Here is an 11,761-nt window from a genome sequence, read left to right on the forward strand (position 1 = left end):
TACAAAGCTTCAGGCTCATCAAATATCAGAAAATACCAAAAAACATTCAAAAAAAGTCTTGAACATAGTACCAAAAAAAAAAAAAGTACAAAAAATGGAAAAATATATCAATAAAATAGTAAAGAAAAATCATTCGTTCAAATGGTGAAAACCACTTCGGTGGTGCCTTGGATATGTGTACAGTGGTGAAAACTTGGCAAACAAGCATCAATCGTAAAGGCTATGGCTCCATTGTCTCTCAAACTTGTTATGATCACATCCATTGCATCAGCTCATACATCCTATATATATCATGGCTTGTTATTGATTTGTAATTAGGTTTATTACCTCATATATCTTGCATCATGCTTTCACACTAACACCTAACTAGGGGCAATGTTCTTAAACTAATGATGGGAGTGGATTCTCAATACTGGTGATTTGACAAGTTACTCATTCAGAAAATGTCCTAAAATAATCCAAAAATTCGTAAAATCTCATAAAATACCAAAAAACATTCGTAAAATGTCTTGAAATAATCTCAAAAATATTTGTAAAAACACAAAAAACCCAAAAACACAAATATCAGAAAAAATCCAAAACATTCAAAAACATAGAAATAACATTGTTCCTTGTATATAAACATCGAGCTAGACACAAAACTACATTTGAGCTACTTAACAAAGACCACCTATTAGATCAAAAAACAAATAAACATTCTAAGCACAACATACACGAAACTGTCTTAAACAAGGATGCATCCTTCCTTCAAATAAACAAGACATGGTGACATATATCTTTGACAAGAAGATGTTGTTTAAGTTGATAGGCACTTGGCTGAATTTTTTCTTTATATATTTGGTTCCTATGTCACTCCAAGATTCCACAAGTGATTAGAGTGGTCGAGATGGTTCTTGATATCATTTTCTTTGTTTTTTGTCTGTGGATTGTTCCAATTAAGTTTTGGGGCATGTAATAATGGTGTCTACGTGGGAAGTTCTCTAAGATACAAAATTCTATGCAAAATATGCAGTCATGGATCCCTGTTGGCTTGTTGACTACAACACATACCTCGACCATCTGCATATGAACCAAAATGGAGGGTTACTTTCCTTACTTGCAATGTTTGTCTACAGGTGCAACATTCAAACTTGGTTTCTGATACCTCGGCCAAGATCAATACTAATGAGGATACAAAGCACAATGAATAATCCATGGATCACCATTTCATCTCATATGTATATATTGCATTCCGTTGCATGTTTCCCACACATCTGTTCACTCATACATTATAAATATTTTGTGTGCCTGCATACGCAAGGAATAGGGTTGCTATGAAAAAGCTAAAACAAATCATGACTAAGTACAATGATAAACACCCCATTCATGTCATTGGATACTCTATTTTTACTCTTCCATAGGAATGGGTACTAGGCCCTCCATACCTTCTATCTAACATTGTCTCCCACCCCTCACCCTCCCTATCCAAGTCATCATAACCGCATACCCTGCATCGTGTCCCATCAAACCAATCAAGCCAAGTACTCTAAATTGAGGTCACCTATAGGTCATCTTGTACACAAATCAAGTTATTGTGTATGCCTTTTAAACCCAACTGTCAATTGGTCAACCAATCAAACACAATCAATACAAACAATTACATCAATTTTCTAAGTCTCAACGAGTAATTTACCTCAAATACCTTGACTTCATTGAGCAATCCAATCAATTGTCTAAGTCTCAAAAGGTCACTTTGATTCACTTACTTAGGCTTTATCTTGTCCGAGCGAACAACTGACATTCACTATCATGCTTTGACTTAAACTGGGGCAATTCAACTAATTGCACCAGACTGTCCAAAACAATATTGATCAATTAAACAACATCAATCAAATGAACCACAATACTGAATTTGCATCATATCTCCTGCAAGACCTACAGGTACTTATCGACTTCCCATTACTCTCTACCCCTTGCCATTCACCCTCATTCAATCCAGAATCCGTCATTCTCCAATGCCTAATTTTCTTAAAATTTTTGAGAGATCGCCCAAATTTTTGCAATTTTGTCCCATATCTCAAGGGGGCATACCTAACCACCAACCTAGTGCATGTTGGGGCATGTACCAAGCTTGCTTGTTTTTCTTTGAAAAAATGCGATAAACTGCACCATCTCAAAGAGGGGCAAATGTAGACACCCAAATATTGTCCACTTAATTAAATGAATACTTAACATTTATTTGATTATTTAACCATCAATCAACAATTAATTAAATTAATATTTAATTGATTCACCCTAACCCTCTTCTCCTATTAATTAAATAAATTATTCAATTTATTTGATTTTATTCACTTAAACCATATTCTGACAATTAATTAAATAAATAAAGCATATTTGTTTAATTAATACCCTCTCACACATTTAAATAAATAAATATTTATTTAAATCCCCCCACCCACTTGAATTTTCCTACAAATACAAGTTGCACTTTTAAATAGATTTTTATTTTAATAAAAACCTATTTACCCACACCCACCTCTTTCCAGATTCTTTTAGATTTCTCTAAACCCCTTTTAGATTCTTCTAACCCCTTCCAATTTAGCCTAATCCCTCTTCTAAACATTTGCACAATCCTAATCCAAGATTAACCCTCAACCCATCATCTCACCCATTTAAGACTCTTACAAACTTATAAATGTTTCCCTTCTCCAACACTCCAACCCACATGGGTCTTGACCCTTTGGTCAAGGCTTAACCATGGGTAAACTTTGCACAAGAGTTTACCGATTGGATAATAACCTTACCATTGGATAAAAGCTTTATCCAATAACCCCAACCACATGAGGTTACCCTCACGTCCCCTTAGGCATTTAATGCTCCCTTCCTCTCCTCTCAAGCCATTACATGTTGACACTTGTCATCATGGAATTGGATTGAAAACCATCACATAGATCACAAACCCATCAATCCTAGCCCTTCACAAGCTCACTCAATCTTAGCCATTCAATCAACATTTTTCCCTATAAAAGGAGCCCTCACCCTCAAGCAAAAGGAGGAAGCATTAGAGCATTGTTACTATACTGACATTAGGATAGACATTTAGAGCTTTCTCATAGCATCATCATTTTCATTTGCATAACATCTTGTTTAAGCATTTTTAAACAATCTTGAATCTCCATATGGCATCAATGGCTTGTGCTGAAAGTTGGGAGCTTCATTCATTTGGGACTTGGAAAGGAGAGAAACAAGGGAGGAACAACCATTAAAGCATCATGGAGGCATCTTAGGAAGAACTAATCTTTGTTTGTGCTTTCTTCATTTTTTTTGCTTTTAAATCTCCTTTGAATATGTTTTGAAATGGTTTTTAGTTCTTTGTTCTTGGTTTCATGTTTGAACTAGCATACTAACATTGAACTTTCTTTTTGACTCTTGTAGCCATTTCTCACAACATCAGTTAGTTTGTGACATTTCTTTTGATAATAATAATAATTTTAGTCATTTCAACAAATATGCTAAAGCTAAATTCGTTCAAGTAAACATCACTATTGAAATTAAAAAAGAGTAGTTGGGTTGTGGTTTTTGTGTTATTTTTTAGCATTTAGATGACATTCTCATCCATTCTTTCATATTCTTTTGAGAATAATATTATTGTATTAGATTTGATCTTGTAATAAATATGGACATTGTGTTGATTGACATTAAATCCCATATAAATATACTCTTAAGGATATTACAATAATATCTTAGATTATAATATTAATATTGTAGGTGTTGTTACTTTTAATGCTCCAAATCAAAATGTTCTTAAAGTAAATGTTCTTTTTAGTGTTATGATCATAAACAATTGTGTGACAATCAAATGATTCCATGATGTATTTAATTGCTTAAGTAATCTCTTTAAATAGTACTTTGACAATGAATTGTTGCACAAACATGTAAAAAGTTATCACCTTTAGAATGGTTAATAGAAAAATGGAGGGAGTTAAACATATTAATTTTCATTTAGATTGAAGTCATACAAGATTTCTCCCACACATTACATAAATGACCTAGGATAAAGAAATCTAGATTTGGTGTATACGAGCTTGAGTATGCGGGTAAGAAGGGTGGGCAAGGTGATGGACTAGGATAATGGTATAGAGCATTTGAGATGCATAAGGGTGGGCAAGGTGATTGGAGTTATAATGTAAATAAATAATTAACCGAAATTTATAATGAATGAGGCTACAAACAATTGATATTCTAATATTAAATGTCAGGACAACAAAAGTAAATAAAGAAAAAAGGGTACTCAACTCTATAAACAAAAGATTGTCATTTTGTGAAAATTATAAAATATGCTCTATCTCTATCTTTTGAATCTCTTAAATTATGTTATAAACATATACTTTATCTAAGGTCAAATCTAATCTTCTCTAAATTTTATAATTTTTTTTTTAAATATAATTTTTTTATCACTTTAATCAATATTATTAGTACTTCTTGTCATATACTATAGTATTTGAAATATAACTATTTCAAAAAAATTGTAAAATATGAATTTATCATTTGTCTAATGTTTTTAATCAATATATAATGAATGTTAAATCCAGTATGTTATTGTAGTATATTTATTATGTATCAATTGAAATGAACAACATAAAGGATTGGAACATAAATCTGCAAAAATCTTCCAGCCGTTTGATCTGCGCTCCTTTCAACGGAAATGTTTTTTTAAAAGAAAAAAGCAGTACCAAACGGTTAAACTCATAAAATAATGTTATTCATTGTTTTTTAAAGCATTAATTGTTGTTCATTTCCCTGACTGCTCGCAGAAACATTTTGCATTTGTTGTTTTTCATATTTGCGGAAGAATTGCGCAAGGACTTTGTATGAGAAGTATGAAATGAGGAATAAGGACTTTGTGGGCGGTGGAGTTTATGCATTTTCCAGCACCTGTTTGGCATGGGTATTTTTCTAGTCGAATTCTTTACAATAAGCATTGTATTTACTCTTTTCGTGTGGATTAGGATTCTTAGTAATTTATTTGTGTGGATTTTCATCTCTGCATTTCTTTGTTTGAATCCTTGAATCTTTAATTGTAGTAGTGTGCTTTGTTAGTTTTGGATGGTTTGCAGACGCCATAAAAAGTAATAAAAGAGTGCTTTATTTTCCCAATTGAACAAGATTGTTAAATGATCTGTTTCTGTAGGGAAATCAACCAAAAACAATGTTATCTAATTAGGGTACCCTGCTGTTAGGTCTACTTCTAGGGCTTTATCATAGGATTCCTCTAATTGTATTATGTGTAGTTTTGTGGGGACTTATTTGTACACACATGCTTTTCTTCTTAATAAGCAAGAATTAGCAAGCCACCATGGCGTCGATCTCTGTCAAACAACCAGGAAAAAACAATAATATCTGTGAACTAACAGAAGGTCCCTTGACACCTAAAAGAGCCATAATGTGTCACCGTCATATGGATGCTTACATATTATCTATAATAAGTTTAGAAAAGCAAGTAGAAGTGCCTTCCACCAAGCAGGTTCTACAATCTACCCTTGTCAAACACAGGCTATTGTTCGATACAGGCATTCTTTTCCTTTCTAATTGACAAACTAGGTTTAGAAAAACAAGTACATGGCAGGCTCTGCAATCTAGTCTTGCCAACCACAGGGCCATATTTAGAATGCTTCTCTAAATTATGGATTTAGTAAACTTATTAATTTTAATGACGAACCAAGCTTAGAAAACCACAGGGCCATTTTTAGAATGCCTCTCTAATTTATGAAATTAGTAAACTGATTATTTTTTTGTGACAAACCAGGCTTAGAAAAACAAGTAGATGCGTCTTCCACCAGGCAGGTTTTGCAATCTAGTCTTGACAACCACAGGGCCACTTTCCAGCATAATACTATAAAGCATTATTTTTTGTTTTAATCTATGGATTGAGTAAACCGGTTAATTTTTATGACAAACTAGACTTACAAAAATAAGTAGATGTGCCTTCCACCAAGCAGGCTATGCAATCTTCTCTTGTCAACCACATGCCGTTTTGCAGCTCAATAGTAGTACAGGCATTCTTTTCTTTTGCAATTTATGGATTTACTGAGCTGGTTAATTTTTTATGAAAATCTAGGCTTAAAAAATGTGTAGATGTGTCTTCCACCAACTAAGCTTTGCAATTTACTATTGTTAACTATAGGCAATTCTGCAGCTCAATAGTCAGTATAAGTATTCTTTTCCATAGGCAATTTTGCAGCTCAATAGTCAGTATAAGTATTCTTTTCCTTTCTAATTTATGGATTTAGTAAACTAGTTAATTTTTATGACAAACTAGGTTTAGAAAAACAACAAGTGTCTTCCACCAACTAGGCTCTGCATTCTACTCTATCAACCACAAGCCATTTTGCAACTCAACATTTAGGATAAGCATTCTTTTCCTTTCTAATTTACGGATTTAGTAAACTGGTTACTTTTTACGACAAACTAGGCTGAAAAAATAAGTAGGTGTGCCTTCCATCAAGTAGGCTTTGCAATCTAATCTTGTCAACCACAGGCCATTTTGCAGCTCAATAGTTAGTACAAGCATTCTTTTCCTTTCTAATTTATGGATTTAGTAAACTGGTTAATTTTTTTGATGAACTAGGCCTAAAAAGACAAGTAGATGTGCCATCCAACAAGTAGGCTCTGCAATCTACTCTTGTCAACCAGAGGCCATTTTGCAGCACAATAGTCAGTACAATCATTCTTTTTATGGATATATTAATCTGGTTAATTTTTTTGACAAACTAGGCTTAAAAAACAAGTAGATTTGCCTTCCACCAACTAGGCTCTCCAATCTACTCTTGCTAACCATAGGCCATTTTCCAGCTCAATAGTCATTACAAGCTTTCTTTTCCTTTCTAATTTATGGATTTAGTAAATTGGTTAATTTTTTTTGACAAACTAGGCTTAAAAAAACAAGTAGGTTTGCCTTCCACCGACTAGGCTTTGCAATCTACATTTGTCAACCACAGGCCATTTTGCAGCTCAATAGTCAGTACAAGCATTCTTTCCTTTCTAATTTATGGATTTAGTAAACTGGTTAATTTTAATGACAAATCTAGGCTTAAAAAAAAACAAGTAGATGTGCCTTCCACAAACTAAGCTCTGCAATCTACTCTTGCCATCAACAGGCCATTTTCCAGCTCAATAGTCATTACAAACATTCTTTTCCTTTCTAATTTATGGATTTAGTGAATTGGTTAATTTTTTTGACAAATTAGGCTTAAAAAACAAGTAGATGTGCCTTCCACCAACTAGGCTTTGCAATCTACATTTGTCAACCACGGGCCATTTTGCAGCTCAATAGTCAGTACAAGCATTTGTTCATTTCTAATTTATGGATTTAGTAAACTGTCAAATTTTAATGACAAAACTAGGCTTAAAAAAACAAGTAGATGTGCCTTCCACAAACTAGGCACTGCAATCTACTTTTGTCAACAACAGGCCATTTTCCAGCTCAATAGTTAGTACAGTCATTCTTGTCCTTTCTAATTTATGGATTTAGTAAACTCATTAATTTTTATGATGAACTAGGCTTAGAAAATCAAGTAGATGTACCTTCCACCAAGCAGCCTCTTTTGCAATCTACTCTTGTCAACAACAGGCCATTTTCCAGCTCATAGTCAGTGTAGGCATTCTTTTCCTTTCTAATTTTTGGATTTAGTGAACTGGTTGATTTTTATGATAAAATAGACTTAGAACAAGAAATAGATGTGCCTTCCACCAAGCAGCCCCTGCAATATACTCTTGTCAACAACAGGCCGTTTTTCAGCTCATAATCATTTCAGACATTCTTTTCCTTTCTAATTTATGGATATAGTGAGTTGGTTGATTTTTATGACAAACTAGACTTAGAACAACAAATAGATGTGCCTTCCACCAACAACATCTTCAACCTGGAGATTATGTATTTTCTCTTGCAGATTATGCAAACTCAGGTAAGTTTGCCTCACTTACATTTATATTATTTGCGTTTCTGCTTTATACATTGATACTATCGTACTGTACCTTTAACCTTTTTAAAGTATTTGACTCATTTACCTCAAGGCCTTAGCCTATATTCACATATTTACAGAAAAAAGTGTTAAGAAAACAAAACACAATTACATTAAACCGCTATATGACAAAAGCAAGAACATTGAGGGGAAGGAGTATCCCATTTACACTGCTAAATAAAATATATACATCAATTCCAATCGATCATTAAACTTTGTGTTAAGTTTTTAAGGTCATTCTAAGATTGTTGCTTTTTTATTTAAGCTACTAAAATGAATTGCATGAGGGAAATTCAATCGATAGAAATGGAAGATGTAGATAAATAGATGTATAGAAAGGTAAAAGTTAATCTGGGGTGTGGGAGTACGTATCCCAAATGCTTGGGCTTCTTCCTCCTTCCCTTGCAGCTCCTCCATCCTGATGTGAAGCAGAGGCTGTACCGAAAATGAGAATCCAGCGGGAATTCTACTGCTACAAGAACCACCCACCACATACACACCAGTACAGAAGCTCTCCATCCCAGTAAACTATAATGAATGCGATTCATTATTCTCTGTATTGGATCTGAGTTTCAGATCCAATACAGAGAATGCAGTTATGCCATGAGGATAAATAGAATTAATAATGAATAAAATGACGGATCAGTACTTCTCCAACTTGTGTGGTGGAGGCCTAGAAAAATACAGATGCATTTTCAGTCTCCATACAATCTCTTCCTTGGAAATGCTAAAGAGATGATGAAGATGATGCAGCAGGCTAGTTCTAATCCTATGGGATAGTTCTCATGATATTCTGCCCAGAGTTCTATCATTCTATCATCAGTGGACCAAAATCTACGGTGCAGTCTTGTTATCATTTTTTTTTTCTATTGTTATTCTTGTAACAATTTTTTTCTCCTTTTTTAAGAAACACTGATTGTTAGACTAGAAATCACCTCTAGGATCTCCTATTAGTATGCTTGGGTTCTTAACCATTGAGCTACTGGTCTCTTTAGGGTTATAAGAATAGATTGCTTTTCTAACAACCCATTTAAACCATACATTTTGGTTGTAAATCCTATTGTTGTTTTAGATAAACTACCTAGAACTCCAACCTAGTGAGGCAAGTGGTTCTGTAAGTACTCATCACAGGGTGAAGTAGGGCCAAAATATATCTGATGTCTGTCCAACGAATAGTGTTAAAATTTCTAATTCTGAAATCTAATGGGTTGATCACCATCATACTTAATTTTTTTTTTCTTGGGGTGTGATTTTGCATTACAGGGAGCACATTCTTGCTTTGGTTTGGACCTATTGCAAGAACAAATATTGCAGATCCCTAGCTGGTGCAAGAGATATTCTCTGTGAGGTCTGATGATTATGAGAAAATTGAGGCCAATAATGCTCGCAAGAAATTGGAAGGTGAAGAGTTACTGGACTTCAAAGGCGAGAATGGGCTCAGCACAGAAGAATCATCAATCCTGCTTTTCACATGGGGGTTGATCACGATCATACTTAATTTTTTTTTTCTTGGGGTGGGATTTTGCTTTACAGGGAGCACATTCTTGCTTTGGTTTGGACCTATTGCAAGAACAAATATTGCAGATCCCCAGCTGGTGCAAGAGATATTCTCTGTGAGGTCTGATGATTATGAGAAAATTGAGGCCAATAATGCCCGCAAGAAATTGGAAGGTGAAGAGTTACTGGACTTCAAAGGCGAGAATGGGCTCAGCACAGAAGAATCATCAATCCTACTTTTCACATGGAAAATATCCAAGTAAGACACAATTTCATAGAAATTTTAATGAGTTATTTGTTGGGCATTACTAGATCTAGGTATTAGACTGCAATAGATGTTCTCGTATCAACCCACATATATGAGCTCTATATATGTGTTAATATATTTGCCCAGTATATTCTGATTGCAGTTTAGTTGCCTCCATGGTTAATGCCATCTTTTGATGTCTGTGAATATTAACTTAATTTCATTTTATACAAGGTGTTGTTTATCTATAATTAGATCATCTTCAACAAGAATTTCCTGAGGGAAATTCAATCGATAGAAATGGAAGGTAAAAGTTAACCTCCGGTATGGGAGTGAGTATCCCAAATACTTGGACCTCTTCCTCCTTCCCTTGCATTAACAGACGATCTAACTCAAAAATTACAAAAATTTATAATCAGTTAATGTGAGATCCATTGCTTCTGCTCATTGTGTCAAACGATCAGTTGCAATTTTATATTAGCTATATAATAATAGACATTTTGATGGCTGAAGCAATAGCAATCCATCCACCTGTTGCCAGAGTTCAAAACTCCCATTAATATCTATTGTATTTTGCATTTTTAGCTTCGTCATTCTATTGTTCTTCCCGTGTACTTCTTCTGGGCTTTTGCCTTTGTTAACAGCAATTTGTATTATAGCCACGATGTTATTCTTGACAGTTTGTATTGTATTGCTTAGATAGCAATAGATGGCTGTGGTCACACACTGGGAGGGTGTTAAAAGCTGTCTTTCTTACAAAGTGAGCTTGATAAGTGCCTTATTTTTTCATTAAAAAATAAAGAGGATGTAAAGGTTTTCTCTCATAGTTTTATTTATTTAAGATACCATCTTATACATCTTCTAATTTTTTAATTTTAATGATGTTTTACTAATATCTTTTTTATTTTAATTTGTATTTCTGGATGAAGATTTTAACGTATGCATAATGTCTATTGATTTGTAGAGGGTTTATTTCTTTTACTATGGGTTGGAGGAGTTATGCTTTTCAACAATGAGCTATAAATTTGATTGCTAAGGTACGTACAAGAATTCAAACTTCTTATTTCAGAGAATTTAATGTTTTTGCTAACCGGACAATGTTCAAGACTAGTAGAATAGTGTACTATTTCCTGTAGGTCATTATCCCTACTTTCCCTGTAGATGGCTAGTAAATGTACATGTACAAAATATTTCATGAGTCCAAGAATTCAAACTTCTTATTTAAGAGAATTTAATGTTTTTGCTAACCGGACAATGTTCAAGACTAGTAGAATAGTGTACTATTTCCTGTAGGTCATTATCCATACTGTCCCGTAGATGGCTAGTAAATGTACATGTACAAACTATTTCATGATTTTGATGCTAAGTTTTTTATTAATGTTCAGTGTGAAATGAGCATTGTGCAGCTTTCTTTTGGATTTGAAGAAATAATACAAAATGCTGTAATTTTAAAGATGTCAATAGCTTATTTAATTGGGAATGATTGTGTAGCGATGACAAATTACTTGTAAATATTACTTAACAATTATAATTAATAAAAAAGTGTTTTTTTTAAGGAGGGGTAGGAATACCCCTCCATAAACTCTTAAGGATGGTCATGGACATCCTTCAAGAGGTGTTTCTTGTTCTTTTTTCTCTTACTTTTATTTTCATGTGTTTTTAAAGTTAATCAAATTAAATTTTAATGTTAATCAAATTTATGTTTTAAACTCTTATGCATGCTTGAATGGGTATCATGTTTAGCAACATAAATACTTTTATACATTATGATTGTATGGATTTTGTTTTTAGTTCTAATGGTGTATATGTCATTGAGGTAATGGGTTTTATTTGAAGTTTTTGTGGCATATATCATTCAATTGTATTGGTTTTGTTTGAAGTTTGCATCATACTCCTATGCTAATCTCAATGCAAGTGTTTTATTCATCATGATTGATATTTACTCTCACGTATGATAATTGTATGGGTTTGGCATGAAGGGTTTAATGACATGCCATTGAGTTCTATGGGTTTTGTT

General features: G+C 33.6%; 1 non-coding gene across 1 annotated transcript; it reads left to right on the forward strand.

Moving 5' to 3' along the window:
• The first annotated feature begins 4,767 nt into the window (after positions 1 to 4,767).
• LOC131077067 (uncharacterized) lies at positions 4,768 to 11,395 on the forward strand. Its single transcript, XR_009358968.1, has 4 exons — positions 4,768 to 4,927; positions 9,264 to 9,756; positions 10,709 to 10,781; positions 11,151 to 11,395. It is a non-coding gene; the product is annotated as an uncharacterized LOC131077067 (transcript).
• The last annotated feature ends 366 nt before the right edge of the window (positions 11,396 to 11,761 follow it).

Source organism: Cryptomeria japonica, chromosome 9 (assembly GCF_030272615.1).
Source record: "Cryptomeria japonica chromosome 9, Sugi_1.0, whole genome shotgun sequence".
In the NCBI taxonomy this organism is placed as follows: Eukaryota; Viridiplantae; Streptophyta; class Pinopsida; order Cupressales; family Cupressaceae; genus Cryptomeria; species Cryptomeria japonica.